A 17,577-nucleotide genomic window follows, 5' to 3' on the forward strand; every position below is an offset into this window, starting at 1 on the left:
AAAAGAAGAAAGATTGTTGTCAAAAGAGGGTGAGACGTGAGGCTTCCGCTCTGACACCAGCAGCTGATGTTATTCACTTTTTGAGTCCAGCTATAAAAATAAGTGGGCCCAGTGCAAGTCCGAGCAAATCAAGAGTGTTAGGTGAAGAAGAAGCTTTTTCCACCGTCTATACCTGTAGAGTCATTTTGTGATCAATGTTTAATGTAGATGGCTCGTAGTTGCTTGAATATTCCGAATATTTAGGTATGTTTGTTGCAGGCAGACAAACGTGGATGAGAAAAACAAAACAGCGGCATCAAAAAAGAAAGAAATCAAAAAATAAAAGTCAGACGAGCTCTCGCCTTTCTTGTCTCACTCCTCATGTCTGCCTCTTCTTGTTTCCCCTCAGATTCCAACTCTGACTCAGTCACTTCTTCAGAAGCTGCAGCTGCTTTCTGCGGGGATGTTGGAGGTATTTCTCCTTTTATTATGTAACATTGCACGGTGAGAAACATTCATTCCTTTCAAAGGCGTTACATTAAAGTTCCCACATATTCATCGCCTGCAGCTTATTTGCAACACTCTGTCGAACATAATAAATAAAACTAATCTCTGTTATTTTAGACAGATCATAACGATGCTTTATCACAGAGAAAACTAGAACACTCTTTCAGATGCTATGCTAAGCTAGGCTAACTGCCGTCCAAATCCTCTCTTGTATTGAGCAGTGACCGCGGTATCAATACTCCATTGACACCAGAAGAAACAACCAGCATTTACGTATCTGGCGCCCTCCTGTGGTGGATACAGCGCATGCCAAATGTGTCGTGTGAGATGGGATTTGGCGACATGTTAGTCAGGAAAATGGCAGCAAAGCTTCTTGCAGCCATGAGGTGCCTTCCTAAAAGGGGCTTCAAAGAGATCCTGAGTCTGGATCAGTCCTTCGTGCCACCATCTATATTCAAAGGCTGCGCTCACAGAACAGGGTTCAGCATCAATTTTACACCTTTGGATATAACCTGACCTGGATGAATGAGAGTCTTCACAGACATATCTGGTCTCATCTGGTCTTCCACATCCACCTGCAGACTTTAGCAGTCCTGTCTTTGTGAAACTTGTCGTTCTAGTAGGTGAAAATTGACCCATTACAGACATTTTTGTTCAGTAAAACACCTAGCCAGTCAAAACGAAATAAATCTGTTAAATTTCATTTTTAACCAGACCTGGGTAAAGTAAAGTCCATGTCCTTCCAATGCCGCACGCAAAGGAAAACAGAACGAACACCCAAATATTAATAAAAGGCAGCGAAAGTTGAGCTGTTAGCTCAACATGCTAAAACCCTCCGAGTCTCTCTAGCTGCAGAAGTTGACAGGTTTCCCTGTCAGCTGCTGTTTAAACGCACATTCAAGGCCCAACTTTCAGACATTAAGTTTTTTTATACTTATATTGGAGGAGACGTTTAAACAGACACACAACCAGGGAAAGGAGTGGAGAAAGAAAAGAGTCAAGGAGTCTCACAGTCATTATTACCTTATGTATTAAGATATATAACAATATATACACTGCTGCAATAACTCCTCTTATGTAACGTTTGATAAAAAGTATGTGCTTATCAAAACTTTATTGATCAATCTCTTTCAAACATGTCACAGTGAATAGCAAATAAATGGAAGTCAATGTGGTCCTTGCAAAATAATAATAATAATAATTCTGTTTTAAACCAACATTTTATCTTATATCTAATAGTTTAGAATCGAGCCGCCTGGATTCATAGCACTTTTCTGAACTTTCCAAATCCGGTTTGTATAATGATCAACTTGTGGCACAAAAACAAAGAAACAAAAAAATAAGTCAAACTTGTAAACATGCTAAACTGTAAGAGTTTGTTGTGTCCTCCTTACAAAACAACAACATCACATCATGTTTGCACAATACACAGACCTCAGCTTGGGCTAATGAACAGCACCAACCATCCAGACAGCAGCAGCAGCACTGCAGAAAGTGTTGACAGCCTCCTTTCATATAGTTTTAATGGACATGTACTAACCAATCAGAAACAAGTATTCTCTGTGGGTGTCGGGAAAACCGTAGCCCACCTATTATATCTCCTGCAGCCGAAGTGGGTTGACTCAACAAGTCAAAAAGTCTAATGGGCAGCTGGGTAACAAAAGACCCGCTTTCATCTTGTGCCTGTGCGCACACACTGCACCTCCAGCGCATGCAGCGTGGACTGTATATCATCTGAGCGTGGCATGTAACCGTCCCCCCACAGAGAGCCTGTGTTTTCCGCAGTGCAGTCTGTTTGTTAGCAGACCCCCCTTTGGTGGCGGGGTCAGTGTGTTCTATTACTGCGCAGTATGCATGAAACCAAACAAACGCCGCGGCCAATAGGCAAAGCAAACACTAGCTCAGCACCCTGCTGCCATTTAAGGCACAGTATGGGGTCCGTCCTGTGTGTTTGTCTGCATATTTGTCATAATGGACTTTTTTTTCCAACCCCCCCTCATAACAACTTGAAGATGAGATGTGTGTGTTTGTGTCACAGGTGTGTGAATATAGAGAGGAAATTGTGTGTGTAAGTGTGTGTGCACATATCTGTACACACTGCAGATGTCCTGCAGGCCTCTGATTCATTGTCCTTCTGCAGCTGAGTAGATCAGACTCCATCCGCCAGCTCCATTCTGTCCCAATAACACCCTCGTCTCCCCGCCGATAATTATCTGCAAGGCTGCACCTCACGTTTGAATGAGGGAAAAACAAAGAGCAAGTTTTGTAAAAGAGCCTGGAAACTTAGTTAGGGAGCAAAGAGGAAGACAGTGACAGTCAGGTGGGGGGGGCAGACGATGGAGCAGACAGACGAAAAGGGGAGGAAGGAGAAATGATGATGATGAGTGTGGATAGGCAGGGAGAATTGAATCTTTTAATCTCCCAAAGTGGGAAGAAAGCGACCTGAGGCATTTGTGATTGGATTTCCTTTAAGTCCACAAGTAGGTCAATAGAAGCAGCATTGCTCATTAGCAAAGAGGGGAGGAGAGAGAGCGAGGGAAAAGTTTAGTGTCGATACACTGAGCATCATTCATTTGCCCTTTCTTCTTCTTCTTCTTCTTCTTCTTCTTCAGAGGAGGAGGAGGAGGAGGAGGAGCAGGGCAACAGGGAGGTTTGTATGTGTGGCTTTGTTGACTGTCTGAAAAGGGTGGAGAAGAGGTCAGAGCGGGCTGCAAATATAATGAAGACACTAAATATGATCCACCAGGCTTGAAGAGGAAATAAAGATTTCTCACTGTAACAACAACAAAAAAAGAGGTTTTATGAAGCCAACTGAAAATCATCCGAGGTCGCCTCCAGCCAAAAAAAACAGAATATAAATAAATAAAAGCAAGCCAACAAGCGTAAAAAAAAATAAGTCTTGTATTTATCAAGCCTTTAAAAATGACTGCCACCTACGTCGGGCTGTGTGAATGAAAGCATTAGCCACTGCTTTTGACATTTTGGCTGAATAATAAACAAGTGCTAAAAGCTCAGGGGTAATTCTTCCAGCCCAGATTTCTTTCTGCACAATTAGATCTTCCTTTTAGAGCACAATTAGCAATAGGGTGCCAAAGACAACAGGAGAGAGAGGAAGGAGAGGTGTGGCAGAGCTGGTGGAGGTGGAAGGTGGAGGGGGGGGGGGGCAATAAAGAGAAAGGAAAATGTTAAGTTGAGCGGAGCAGAGTTTTATGGAAATGTCAGGATGTTTTTTTTAAGCATTTATTGTTCCAGAGTGGGAGCTCGTTTCCAAAAGGCGAGGGCTAATTCTTCATTTATTCTACTATCACTTTTGAACATAGCTGTTTACAACAGCTTAATAATGATGAGAGTAAAAATTACACACACGTTTAATTAAAAACAAAGCTCATGATGCAAGGGAGGAAGTAAAATCCAACAACATAATGGCTTTTTACTGAAGAGTGCCCAGCTTCTGTCTGAGCTGCCTCCTACTCCGCACACATCTACATCCAGAGATATCCTTGAGTCCTCACCCCCACCACCACCTGCTCCACCGTCGACCACAGTGTATTTGCATCTGCCAGCTTGTCTTGATAGATCTTGGTTTCTACTTACTTGGCTGCTTGCTAAGCTAAGCTAATCACCTGCTAGCCTTATTGGTTGTACTTGGATTAAAATTTGAAGGCAGGGCAGGAGATTTTATTCTGACACTGACACTTTTTGTTAAATTAGTGTAACTTCTCTTTACAATCTTCAGGTGATGCGCGTCCATGTGATTGGAGGCGTGGCTTCGGGGTGAGCTCCGAGAGAAAGGGGCGTGTGTTTACTTTGAAATCTGTTTGACTCTCACTGAGTTTTAAAATCTCCTCCCCTACCTTTAACACCAGCATGCAATAGTGCATACTTTAGAATTTTACATTTTGCAGCTATTACCTATACGTTTTACTCCACTACATTTCTACAATGTTTGTTGTTACTCGTTACATTTTATGAATACAGTTTAACCAAAATGTGGAAATGATTGACTAAAAAATGGAATCAATTGTCTGGAACCTCTGTTCTCCCTGTGTCTGTCCTCTCTGGGTTCTCCAGGTTGAATTTGTGTCTGTGTAAACTGGCTGTGGGTGTGATCCCTGAGACCCACCGGAGCGTGTACATCTCTGCCACACTACTCCCACCAAATGCTGCACAGGAAGTTATAGAAACATCCCAGTAGCCACCCTGCTCTGCTCCAGGAAAGGTCCGCGCCAATACTCTGTTGAGACGTATCAATCTGCAAAAAACAGAAAGAGAACTCTGATTTTCAACATAAAAATAGCACAGTTAGACGATAACTTGTGGAAAAATAGATTTAAAGCCATGTTCGTTGTATTGTTGCTGTCATGAACTTGTGTCTGTTTCCAGGCAAGGTCTTGCTAACAAAAATAAAAATAAGTCATGATGGAGCTCGGAAGTTGTTGCATCTGCCAGTAAACATGAAGCTCATTCACATCTCTGTCAACTTTTTAATAGCAACGTGTTCTGTTGTCAGGAACAAAATGTCATTTAAATGAGAAAAGCTTTAGTGAGGATTCGGCTGCATTATAACACCATACATGTGTGTGTCGGTGCAAACACACCTGGAAGGAACCGGGCCTGAGAGTGAGCGTGTTTCTGTTTGTCTCTGTGATAGACTGCGTCCTGTGGGCATTTCTTGCCATTTTAATGTCTCTACATTAGTGTCATTGGCTGAAAACTAGGGCTGCAACGATTACTCGAGTAATATTCGAGGGCAAAATGCCTTGACAACTAATTTAGTACTCGATGACTCGTTTAGTGACATCATCGGGGATGATTCTGTTGTGGCGCAGCGGGGCGATCAGACGCGGGTGACACACACGCGGTTTTGGCGCCGGGCATGGAGGTGGTCACGCAACCGAAGCAATGACACTGCAGCGGTCCAAAGCAGGCATCCACCTGCTGCTAGATGCAGCCGTATCTATGGAAAAACTATGACATTTATGCTGGATCCGAGTAATCGAGTAATCGCAAAAATAATCGGCGAGTATCCGAGTATCAAAAATACTCGTTTGTTGCAGCCCAACTGAAAACAAAGATGGCCTTCTGCCAAACTCCTGGTTAATCCAAGTATGGGCAAAGCAGGGTTGTGCAATAAGTGGGCAGGGATGTTGTCATCTGAGACAGAGCGAACTATTTATCACTGCACCAGGATGTGTTTATTGGTTTATGTTTGTTTTTCATACTTGCAGCAGAACAGGTCTGAATGCACAGTGCTGCATGTCTGAGTGGACTGCAGCCTTGTTCTTCTCACATAAATTGTACTTCACTTACAAGAGGAAGCCAATCAAGCACAAACACACACACACACACACACACACACTGCACACACCTTTACAAATATTCATACAGCTCTTTGTTTATGCACACACACACACACACACACACACACACAATATACAAGCAGCTGATGCTGATGAAGCAGTGGCAGCCTTTGGGCTGAGACAGATGATGGATGGAAGGGAGTAGATGACTGTGTGGGGTGGCTGCTCACTCTCTCTCACCCCTCCCCATACAGCATCCCTCTCTTTGTCTCTCTCTCTCTCTCTCTCTGTCTCCCCTCCTTCTTTCACATCCACGTCCACTGATGAGTGATGGAAGGAGGATCTGTCCTGCCTCTGCACTTCCTTCCTGCCACTAAAGGTGTCAGCATCTCCTACATCTCCACCAGTTTGGCCCTCGTACAATTTTATAGAAGCACTGTGGGACGGATGAGGAGGAAGGAGGAAGAGACATGCAGGGAAACTGGAGGAAGATGGTGGGACAGACAGAGGGTGAGAGACCCCCAAAGGTGTTTTACAGCTCAGTGATGAGCAGCGAGAGGAGGCTTCTGTCTAATATCTCTACAACCTAAACCCTGGATTCTCACTGAAGCTTCAAATTTATCTCAAAAACTTTCATCAGGATCATAAAGCCAACCTCAGCCACACGGGAGAGTGACATGTCAAACCGTGTTGACGTTGTGGTCGCGCCAGAAAAAGTGACAACCGATTAAACCGTGCGAGATGGTTATTAGGATTAGCACAGAGTGATTAAATGTTAATGATATAATGAATAATGAGCCCCCACTCATTCTCATTAGCAAACAGTTGTTAAGCGTATACACGGCCACCATCAGCTGAAGCAGAGAGGGGATGCGGAAGGAAACTGGAAAGAAACAGAGGAAGGAGAAGCACACAGGGCGTGATATTTCTTCTCAATTGGGATTTTTTTGAATTAGCACACATGATGGACACCTTAATTCAAAGTCAGATGGGCCTGCCTCAGTATACTTCCTGGCATTTTGTATGGACCCAGGAGCAGGTTGTAGAACCTCTCTCTGCAGCTGCTCAGGGAGCACGAAACCTCTCTCATTTCCTGAAAATGCCCAGAAATCTGAGACAGCACAGATAACAAAAGTAGTCTTCTCAAAAACAGGATTTTAATAGAGGGTTAGGTCCTGTTTCTTACAAGCATGTTCTATTTTTTTACTCTCCGAGTATTTCGGTTTTTTTTTGTTTTTTTTTTTACTCCTTGCCTTTCTGAGGAGGACGGTTTCTGCTGTATAACCAGAGCACCACCATGAGGCGGGGAGCTGTAACTGCAGGCTGTCCAGAGGGATGAGCATCACTTCGGGGACCTGGCGGCAGTGCACTGGAGTAGATTAAGAGGGAAAATTATTTATAAATTTCCCTTCAATTATTTATTGAGCAATTCCTCCCAGTGTTTACTCAGGGGTTATTAAATATTATGCTGCTAAGCTACTCAGAAGACAGAATCGTCAGAGGACATCCCAGGATACTTTTAATACCAGCACTCACAGAACTCACAGCTTCCAGAACCGCTGGTCAGAATGCAATTAAAACAGCCGCTGCTCAATCATTTCTCCTTTTTTTTTCCATCCCACTGATTTTTTTTTTTTATTTGTGTTCAGCAACTCCCAGCCAAACACCCTCGTGTGTGTGTGTGTGTGTGGCTGAGAGGTAATGGAATAACCGCAACTCAGCTAATCCGATCTGTCCCTCTTTCTCCATCTCCAGCCCCCGTCTTTCTCTCTCTATCACGCCCGCTCAGTACACAGAGAGACAGACCTCTGTCTGCTGGCTCGGAGGCCGTCAATAGTTTGTCCAGATAGTGGCAGCAGGCTTAGCCCGGGAAAGGAAGCGTAGCCTGGGATTTTTTTTTCCAATTTTTGGCTTCCACATCAAGCTATCTAATAGAGAGAGAGAGGGAGGGAGTGTGTGTGTGTGGGTGTTTAACCAGACTGTAAATGAACATTACGCTAAATCATCCTGGCTGACATTGATAACACACACTTATTGCAATGTCCACGCAGATCCTGCTACAAATTGCCACACACACACACACACCTACACTAAAACTGAAAGAGGCGTTCTGACATTTTCCAGCCACTCTTCCTGCTTGTTGCTCCTTGTTGGCATTCCCTCCATCTGCTCTGTTCCCCTGTGAGGATAGAAAGACGAAGTGTGTGTGTGTGTGTGTGTCTTTTAGGTTAGTGTGTCTATTTTTTTCCAAGAAATAAAAAAAGGGGAAAAACACAAACCATGGCTATCATCCCTCTCCACTCTCACCCACACTCTCAGTCTGTCTTGCTTCTCCTCCCTCGCTTTACTTTGTGTGTGTGTGTCTGTATGTGTCTGTGTGTGTTTGTGTGTGTGGCCAGAGGGTAGAACACTTCACAAAGCAGAAAAAGACCAATAAGTTGGAAAACAGGAAACGAGAGGAGGCATCAGAGTAAAGAAAAATGTGTCATCTGCTTGATAGTGGTAGAAATCAGAGCTGGAGACAAGGTGTGTGTGTGTGTGTGTGTGTGTGTGTGTGTGTCTGTGTGTGTGTGTAGTGTCAGTTTGCGTTGATAAGGTTTACTTCAAATGACACACACACACAGCTCAATCAACACACAGTAGCAGAGGACTGGTGTGGCCTCACACATTTCCATGGAGCAACACTGACCCCTACTGAAGGTTCTCAGCCTGTGTGTCAGTGTGACTGTGATGCTCCTAATCACAGCGTTCCGTACCGAGCCTGTGAACAAAGAGACTCTGGGAATGAGAGGGGTTTGAAGACCAAAGTCTCCAGTGTGCCTAGAAATAGGAATGTAATGGTTTGGTGGAGAACAGGCAGAGGTGTGTGTGAGGCGTCCGGAGCAGGAAGGGAAGGATTGGGTTGGCTGGTTTGCCATTTTCTTGCAGATGCCTCGCGATAACAATTAGAGTGGGTTTTTTTAATGAGCGGCTATAATGAATGTGAATGATGAAATGACTGTTAAATCTCACAGTCATTGTGTTTGGTTGCGGTGCCATAAACTTTTAATCACCTTCCATGCCAGCTTTCTTCAAAAGTAATGATTGTTCTGGAGACTGAGCCGATATATTTCTCATGCTGCGCTCGAGGAGCACCGACGACATTTTCAAATGGCAGTTTTGGGGATTCAGCAGCAATCTCTCGGCTGATTGAACCTCTAATGTCAGTCTGCTTTTGATTTGTGGTGGGGAGTGTGTGCGAGTGGAACAGGAAGACAGGTCTGCTGAAATACCCAACAAAACAGAGTTGAAACTTTACTCATAACAGTTTGGTTGATAAGTGTTTTCCATCTTTACCACAATGAGTTTTCTATGGACGACTGATTCTTTTTAGGAAAACACCAACTGTATCCACAAGTACGAGAAGATCATTCTTTCCCCCAAATAAGACAGATGAGATGATTATTTTAAGCATGCAGTCATCCTTCTTCTACACAAAGTCCACAGTTGTCACCTGAAATTTAAAACCCGGATAGGTTTGAGGACATGGCTGCTGCTGCTGCTGCTGCTGCTGCTGGTGGTGGTATAGTTTACGGCTCTGTGCTCATAATCAGATATCAGATACTCTCTTGTCAGCAGACCACGTTCAAAGAGGTTTATGTTGTTCAAGTTAATTATACTAGCAGTACATAGAAGAACACAGGCAGGTGTCAAGGGGCAGCAGTGGCTCAGTGGCAGAGCAGGGTTGTCCAATGATCGGAAGGTTGGTGGTTCGATCCTAGCTCTGCCCTAGTAAGACAGAGGGCACTTTACCCACATTGCCTCCGGTGCACTCACTGGTGTATGAATGAATCGGTGGTCGGTAGGCGCACCTTGGCAGCCACGTCTCCGTCAGCCACTCTGTGTGAATGTGGTGTGAATGAATCTGTAAAGTGTCTTTGAGTGTCCTAGAAAAGCGCTATATAAGTATGTATTATTATTATCATTAGGTGTTGACAGTAGACACTGGATTTGTGAGAGGGCCGGGTGCAGGTCAGCAGACTGATCTGGAGCAAGATAGAGAGAGAGAGAGAGAAAACTGTGAGGAGGACTGGACACACAGTTAGTGATCATGAATGATGGCTCATAGGTCAGCCTGATGAGAGGAGCAGAGAGGAGAGGAACTGCTCAGTGGATCATGTTTGTGTCCCCCAGCACTGTAGACCTATAGCAGCTTAGCTCTGATAAAGATTAAAGTCTAAGAGTTAGAACTCTATTCTACCTGAACACTTTGTTTGAGGTTAACTATAAGCTTTACTTAAAAGAAAGGTTTTAGGTTTGGTCTTAAAGGTGGAGGCGGTGTCTGCCTCTTGAACCCAGATTGGAAACTGTTTCCATAGTAGCGGTGCCTGAAAAGCTAAAGGCTCGTCCTCCCATTCTACTTTTATGAATTCTGGAAAAGTAAACCTGCACTTTGAGATCTGAGTGTCCTATTGAGAATATATGAGACTATATATATATTAGAAGTTATTATCAAGCAACATACACGAAGAAAAATGAGTTAATGCAAATGAAAGCCTCTCTTTTATAAATGTATATGTGTTTAAAATCACTGGCTTCCACACAGAGGGTGACACACCAATCCCAGTTTTATCCTCTTGACAGGGAGACAGAGAAGGCAGCTAAACAGAATAATAAAACTGCTGCAGTGATGACAGAAGTGGCTGTGTTTGGTGAGTGTGGGTGGGTATGTGCCTACAGCTAAACAAGGGGAGCTGACAAGTCAAAGTGGCACTTTTCAATGTCCTGGATCCTCTGCTACCAGCAGATGATGTTTCTGCCACCAGAGTAATCCTATGCTTGACTGAAACTGCCTCACAATGGAAGGAGAGAGTCCCTGTTTGTGTGTGTGTGTGTGAGTGTGTATGATTCTAAATGCATTGATCAGTGTGTTTAGGGTCATCGAGTTGCAAGTCATAAACATACACAACACACATAAAGATGTTTATTGATGAAAATGTTTGTTTACATGCTGACATGCTTACATGTCTTTGTGGTTGTTAAACAAGGTCGTATTCGGTTGCTTGATGTATGTTTGTTTTCCTCTTACCTCTGTTGTGGTCTCCACCAACTGAAAAATGACACTAACTCTTTCTGAGGTTATGAGAACACATCCTCACAGATATGTGGTTACCTTTACAGTACATCTTGGTGTATGGGACGTCATCTGGCCACAGGGACGTTATGCACTCAACAATCTGCATCAAGGACCCCACAGTCTGGGGTTCACTGTGGCAAAATAGCTTCATTTTAGTTCAATTTCATTTCCTTTTCACCTGCAGGTGTGGTTAGTTGTTACAACACCTGGTTAATGTTGGGTGTTAAAGAACAGGGCTGGGTTTAGGTTGAAGCCATAAAAACAATATGGGTGAATCATCCATGATGTCATCCAGCTAAGAAGCTATGTTGGGCAGCTGTGGCAGGCTCTGACCATCACCATGTTGGCAATATCTAATCCACCCTAAACGCCCTGCTAATCCAAATACAGGCAACAGGTAACAGGTATGGTAGAGGGGGGTAGAGTCCAAATCCTGTAGGCTGTAAACATGTTTATTTCTGATGTGGACATTTATACATGGAGATTGACTCACTCTGGAGCCAGCCTCTAGTGGCTAATTGCAGAACTGCAGCATGGCCTTTAAGACTGAGCATGACACTGAAGAAAGAGGTGGAGAATCAGGAATATTTTAATTCAGAGTTGTTCCATAACTGTGCAGATTCACTGACTCACTTTCCCTCTTCCTGTGTGTTTTTTAAACCAAACCCAGCAGTCAGACAACAGCTCAGCTTCAAACAGCCTTCTCCTGGTGATGACGGGCTGAGACGCTGATGTGACCGAGCATCATGATTGATCCTGTTCATATATTCACTCTTTTATTCCCTGCTGGTTCTGTCTTAAACCAGACTATAAATCTGTGGATGCTCTCGTTCATTCAGGTCATTGTCATTTCCAAGAGTTTAAATCGAGGCAACTGGACTCAAGGATTGTTTTTTGAAGACGTTTCGCCACTCCCCCAAGTGGCTTCTTCAGTTCTGCTACTATTCTGGTTGGGAATCTGAGTTTTATGTGTCAAACTAACGATGGGCCGTCAACTAGTCCTGCACATGGCCCAGACACAGTTTCTGGTCGTTAACTGACCATTAACCAACTATAGGGATCTTAGTCATGTGAGTTCCCGCAAGATCCACCCACAGAGGTCCTGAACACATAAAACTCAGATTCCCAACCAGAACAGTAGCAGAACTGAAGAAGCCACTTGGGGGAGTGGCGAAACGTCTTCAAAAAACAATCCTTGAGTCCAGTTGCCTCGATTTAAACTCTTGGAAATAAACCAAACTATCTATACATTAGGCAAGGCAAAAAATATGAAAATAAAAAATCCCTATATTCTATGATCCCTTTGCCCAAAATGAATGAACCAGAATGCAGTGAGTGCACTGCCTTCTTAGCTAAAGACAGGCAGATGGTGAGAGGTATTAATGTTATGCTGTTGGCGCCATTCAGTAGCAAGCTTGAGTGCATGTGCTAAGCTAGTCTTGACATTTGTCTGACTGTGAAAAACCAATGTCACTATACCGCTGTGGCAAAGATTCTGATAAGGCAGTTCTGGGTGCAGGACACCAGGAAAGAAAGTAGCCACTGACGGTGTGATGACGTTTATCACTCTGTTTGATTTTTTCCTGGAAGAAAAATTTACTTTTCTAGCCTTTACATTTTTATATTTCAGTCATAATATGTGGGTGAATGTGTAGGAAGTGATAGGACACATTAACCTTCACAAGTCTGGGCCTATTCTGGCCATTTATGAATGCTTTTGGTTTTGTCTTAATATCCCACATTGAAAATATTACCATACCCATGTTTGGTATCCTTTTTTCAGCACAACCTCACCTATAAGATCTGATCATTATTTTTAGGTTTAACCTACTCTATTAACATATTGGGCCCCAAAACAAACAAAAATCACTAAATCCGAATGGAAAAAAATACTATTTATATCTGACCGACTTGTAAAAAGACCAAAATTGACGAGTACGGCGAGAGAAATCCAACGCCTGCCGAGCGCTCTGATCACACTTTTATGCTCTGACAAATACTCGAACTAAAACGTATCGTATCTCTGGTTTTACTGGGTGTATCAACATAAAATTAAAACTGGGTGAACGTTCAAAATCTGCACTTTCCAAAGATGGAAAGATCGACAGCATTGTAGATGGCAGGGGTTTTTCTGTTATGACGTGTTGAAAATGTCACGTAATACAATCACGCCGGCGTGATCTGGGACTATTGCTGACCATGTATCCAATATAACTTTTAGCTCATTAGAGCTTTCATTGAAAACATCATTAGATTACTGAACATACTCAGGGACAAAATGAATCATTTAATCACACTCAAGGCTCTCAGATGTATTCCTCAGACCTTTGTAGAGAGCTCTGGTCCAGACAAAAAGGTTTTTCTTCAGAGAGATATCACAGTGTTGTGAGATGTGCAGTCTGTATCTGAGCAGGGAGTGGATGTGTAGGGTCTTAGGTGTCTTTTTGTGTAAAAAGTAGATTTTTCTGGTACTTTGTTCATTCACTGTAGGTGCTGTTACACACACAGCAAGACAGGTTATGTGATTTCAGAAGATTCTGCCAGACTTGAAGGACAAACAAGCGTCACACTGTGAGACTGGCAGGAGAAAGAGTCCAGCACAGCTATTATTACACACACACACACACAGTGATGAGACATGTGGTTGACTGTCCATTGACAATGACGGCATGGACTCCACTGGTATGCATTGCTCTCAACCCCCTCTCTCTCTACACAAAAAGAAATAGGAATATATTCTTTCTTTTTTAATAACTCACAATGTCAAGTGACTGTTCTTGGCCCTGCTCATTGAGTAGAGAAAAGAAGGGCGTATTTGTGTCAGGCGACAGTAGTGACAATGGATTTTTTCTAACCACCAGCAGGTCTCCTTCTGAAAGGCACTAAATGTTCCCATCTAGGCATTGGAAACCACTCAAGAAGCAGCTCACTTCTAATGAACAAAGAGAAGACTACATGTGAAAGAAATAACAGAAAAACCGCGTGTTAGCGAGGTGAAGTTTTCTAGGACAGCTTTTGTGTATAAAACCCCAGGGTGGACATAATGATGAAAGAACATTCCAGGAATTATTAAAAACATGACAATCATGGATAAATCAATGTCATGCAGGTTCAATGTTGGTGTCAGTGTTAGAAGAAGCATTTCAACAATAGGCATCAAATCTATAACTCTGTCAGAGCTGTGCTTACAAACGTACACTAATGCATCATCTCTGGCGCAAACTTCAAACTTCTTTAGTGACATTACTGTGTATTTATATTCCATCTGCTGCTATGTGTGTGTATATAATAGTTTTTCCTGTATCCTGCCACTACTACAACCTAATGTCTTAGCCACTCTCTCTCTTAATGAGATTAGCTGACATGCTAACATTTGAAAGTATTTTGTCGTAAACAACTAGAGATACGTTTAACTGCATTATTGCACAAGATTATACAAAAAGACACATTCATTACTTTAGTTATGGGGACGTAAATATATGAGGCCTTGAAAATGGCAAAACATCAGAGGGTTATCGATGTGCATCCCTGTCACGGAAATCTTTAAAGGCTGATTTATTCTTCTGCGCCGAATCGATGGTGTACCCTCGCCCTATGTGTTGCAGAGCTGTGATTGGCTGGCATATGACAATACATATTTCTGCTGTTTCAGACAAGGTGCTCCTGCACCAGCACTTTTTAAAACTTCTATGGACTTTGACTATTATTGTGATTATGGACAATGAGCACATTCCATTAAAAAAAACAATTAGCTCTCTCTCTCTCTGTGGCTATTGTTCACTGAAACAGGAAGTGGCGGAAGCTAAACGATCAGCGAGAGATTTTAACCATGACACCATGAAAAGGAAACCGATGCAGTGGAGGAACACAGAGGTTCGAAGGGTTCACAATAGCGTCGGGGCACCAGCAGGGGTATGCAGTCAACAAATCCTGCAGTTCTTCAAGTGGCCACTAGAGGTTTGACCCAAAAAGAGAGTCACTCCCTAACGTTCTGGCAGCCTAGTACAAAGAACTGCTCCGGGGTCTATAGATGATTGCTTCAGTCATGACGACACTACTCATCTAGACGTATAGACAAAATAAACATGGACGAACCTTCTGTGATGTCACACTGGCTTCTGAAGAGCAGTTTTGCAGATTTGCTGAGGGAGACCTCGCCATCTCCGTCTGAGTCTACGCACCTCCCAGTTCATTTTAATATGGGCAGAAGTGGAAACACAAGGTCTGAGATAGCACAAATATATAAAGCCAGATTGACTACACAAGTCTGAACAGGATCTTAGTCTGTAGTTGGAGTGTAGGTAGACTGTGATGCTGCCAACATGGCAACGGTCTGGGGCTCCTACAGAGACACAAACAGCTCTTCAAGAAACCTGCTGGGTGATGTCACAGACAACTATTAATGGAATTGACTGTTGGAGTTTGCCTCTAGTGGCCACTACATGAACTGCAGGTTTATCAATATGTGCATGCGTATCATCTGTAGCAGGTGTAGTGACGTAAACGCAACCTAAGCATACGTCAGCAAAAGCAATTTGATAGTAGCAAGTTTGTGATTTTTATCATGTAAGCGTCTCAAAAGCCACAAAAATAACCTCATTAAGATTTCAAAACACAGCAGATCCACTGTATAATCATATTAACCGCTCAACAATCCATTTAAACATCAAATCAATAGTTCGTTCTAAATCACAGCACAGCCGAATCAGCCCCACTGAGAAAAAATGAAAGCTTTCATTAAGACAAGCAACAGAATGCTCTGTAAATGTGAATACAGACTGTTTGTACGAGGAAAGTGCCAACTTCACAGCTGCACTTATTCTTTTTTTTTTTCCTTCACAATAAAAAAAGAAGGTGAAGCTCAAGGACTTAAACCCCGTCTTAATGGATTTAGTGGACTTACAGCAAATGGGAATAAAAGTTTGAATGAAAACACATCAAAGTTCATTCTCTTCTGCCTGAGCTGCTTTTATGAAATATGAAGGTGTTATGAATAAGGCACTAGCCTTGCAACACTTGACATAAATCTTCCACAGAAGCTTGTTAAGCAGTGAATAAAATATTGGAACGATTCGACACCAAAAATAAAAGAAAAACTTTCTTTTAGAATGAACTTGCAATCAATTCAAATTAGAGGAGGCATTATTAAGTCCGGTCAGGCTCGGCTAATTCTATCATTGTCCTGTAAATTAAAAAAAAAAACACAAACAGACAGTGAAGAGGGTGACGGTTAGCTTAATGTCAGCAATGTGAGATGAAAATTACAAAACCTTTGTGTAAGGTGAGCAAAATGTCACTAAACTTTAAAGGATGGCAAACAATAAAAGTTACAAAAATATGAATAATTTGGCTTCTTGACCTCCAGGAAAACAACCATTGGTGCATTTTGAAGGCAGCTGAAATGACAAATTTACGCTATATGGAACTATGGACTCCCCTGTGGTGTGTTAGGAAGAACTGTAAAACATATAGACACTTTTTTATCAATAGAAATGCCGTTAAAGGGCCAGTACACCCTTTAAAGTGTTGAAACAGATCACTGCCCATACAGTGTGCTCCTGAGGTCAGCTCTGTCTCCAAATGACTTGAATTCATCCTTTAGTTATCACATATAAGAATAACCAAGAATATTTTTAATTAAAGTTCCAGATCCACTCACCCCCCCCCCCCCTCTCACATACCTCTTCCTGTATGTTTTTGTTAAGTCTAATCCAGCAGCTGAGCAGCAGCTCCGCTTGAAGTAGCTTTCTGATGTCGCCACACAGACCTGCGCCTCCACTGCCTTGGCAGGGTTTACAATTCACAGGAGTTCTGGAGAGTCACTACAAAGAACATGTTCAACTGAAAGAAAACAAGGACGGGAAATGAAATGTTGTTTTTTTTAAGAGTAAGTCTCTTCAAAGGTGATACTTTTAGCACAATTTCATTAGAGAAGATAACAGAACTTTTGAAGGTAAATGTTGGCAAACACAGGGATGTGTTCAGATCGTACACCGAGCACCCGCACACATGCAGCTTACTACAAACTGCTTTCACAAGCCCCTCCTCACACAGCAGCTCCTATCTATTATGCTCACTGCACATTCAGCTAAGTAGGTATTTCTCAATTGCTCCTCATAGATAACTTCTCTTGTTATTGGGTTCAAACATCAAAAAGGAAAGATACCATCTATAACAGGAGCCCTGCTTTAATCCACATTTCTCTCTCCTCACACTCACACACACACACAGAAAGAGTTTAGCCTCTGCTAGCTTTTTCCTCACCTTGAAAATAAGATTAAAATGTTATCGGTTGTACCACCTGCACAGCAGCACTGCTCTGACTCTAACTACAGATACAACACATCAGGCTTAATCCTGAGCATAAGATATGTAACACACACACACACACAGGCTCCGGAAACACAGAACAGCTAAAATAATGCCTGCAGACACTCGTTACTACAAATTATTACCCTGATGAAGTGATTTCCTTTAAGAGTACCTCTCCATTTCATTAATATCGTTAAAGCCGAATGGGAGGATGAGAAATCATCTGAAAAATCTCCTGATAGCTGTGAAAAATGAAGTGAAAGGCTGACACCAAGTGTTCACTTTACATACTGCAGGGCTGCTTTTAAATAAAAGAGCCGTATGTGGTGAATTATGTATAAATAAATAAAATAATAAATATAA

The sequence above is a fragment of the Parambassis ranga genome, chromosome 1, assembly GCF_900634625.1.
Source record: "Parambassis ranga chromosome 1, fParRan2.1, whole genome shotgun sequence".
Lineage (NCBI taxonomy): Eukaryota > Metazoa > Chordata > Actinopteri > Ambassidae > Parambassis > Parambassis ranga.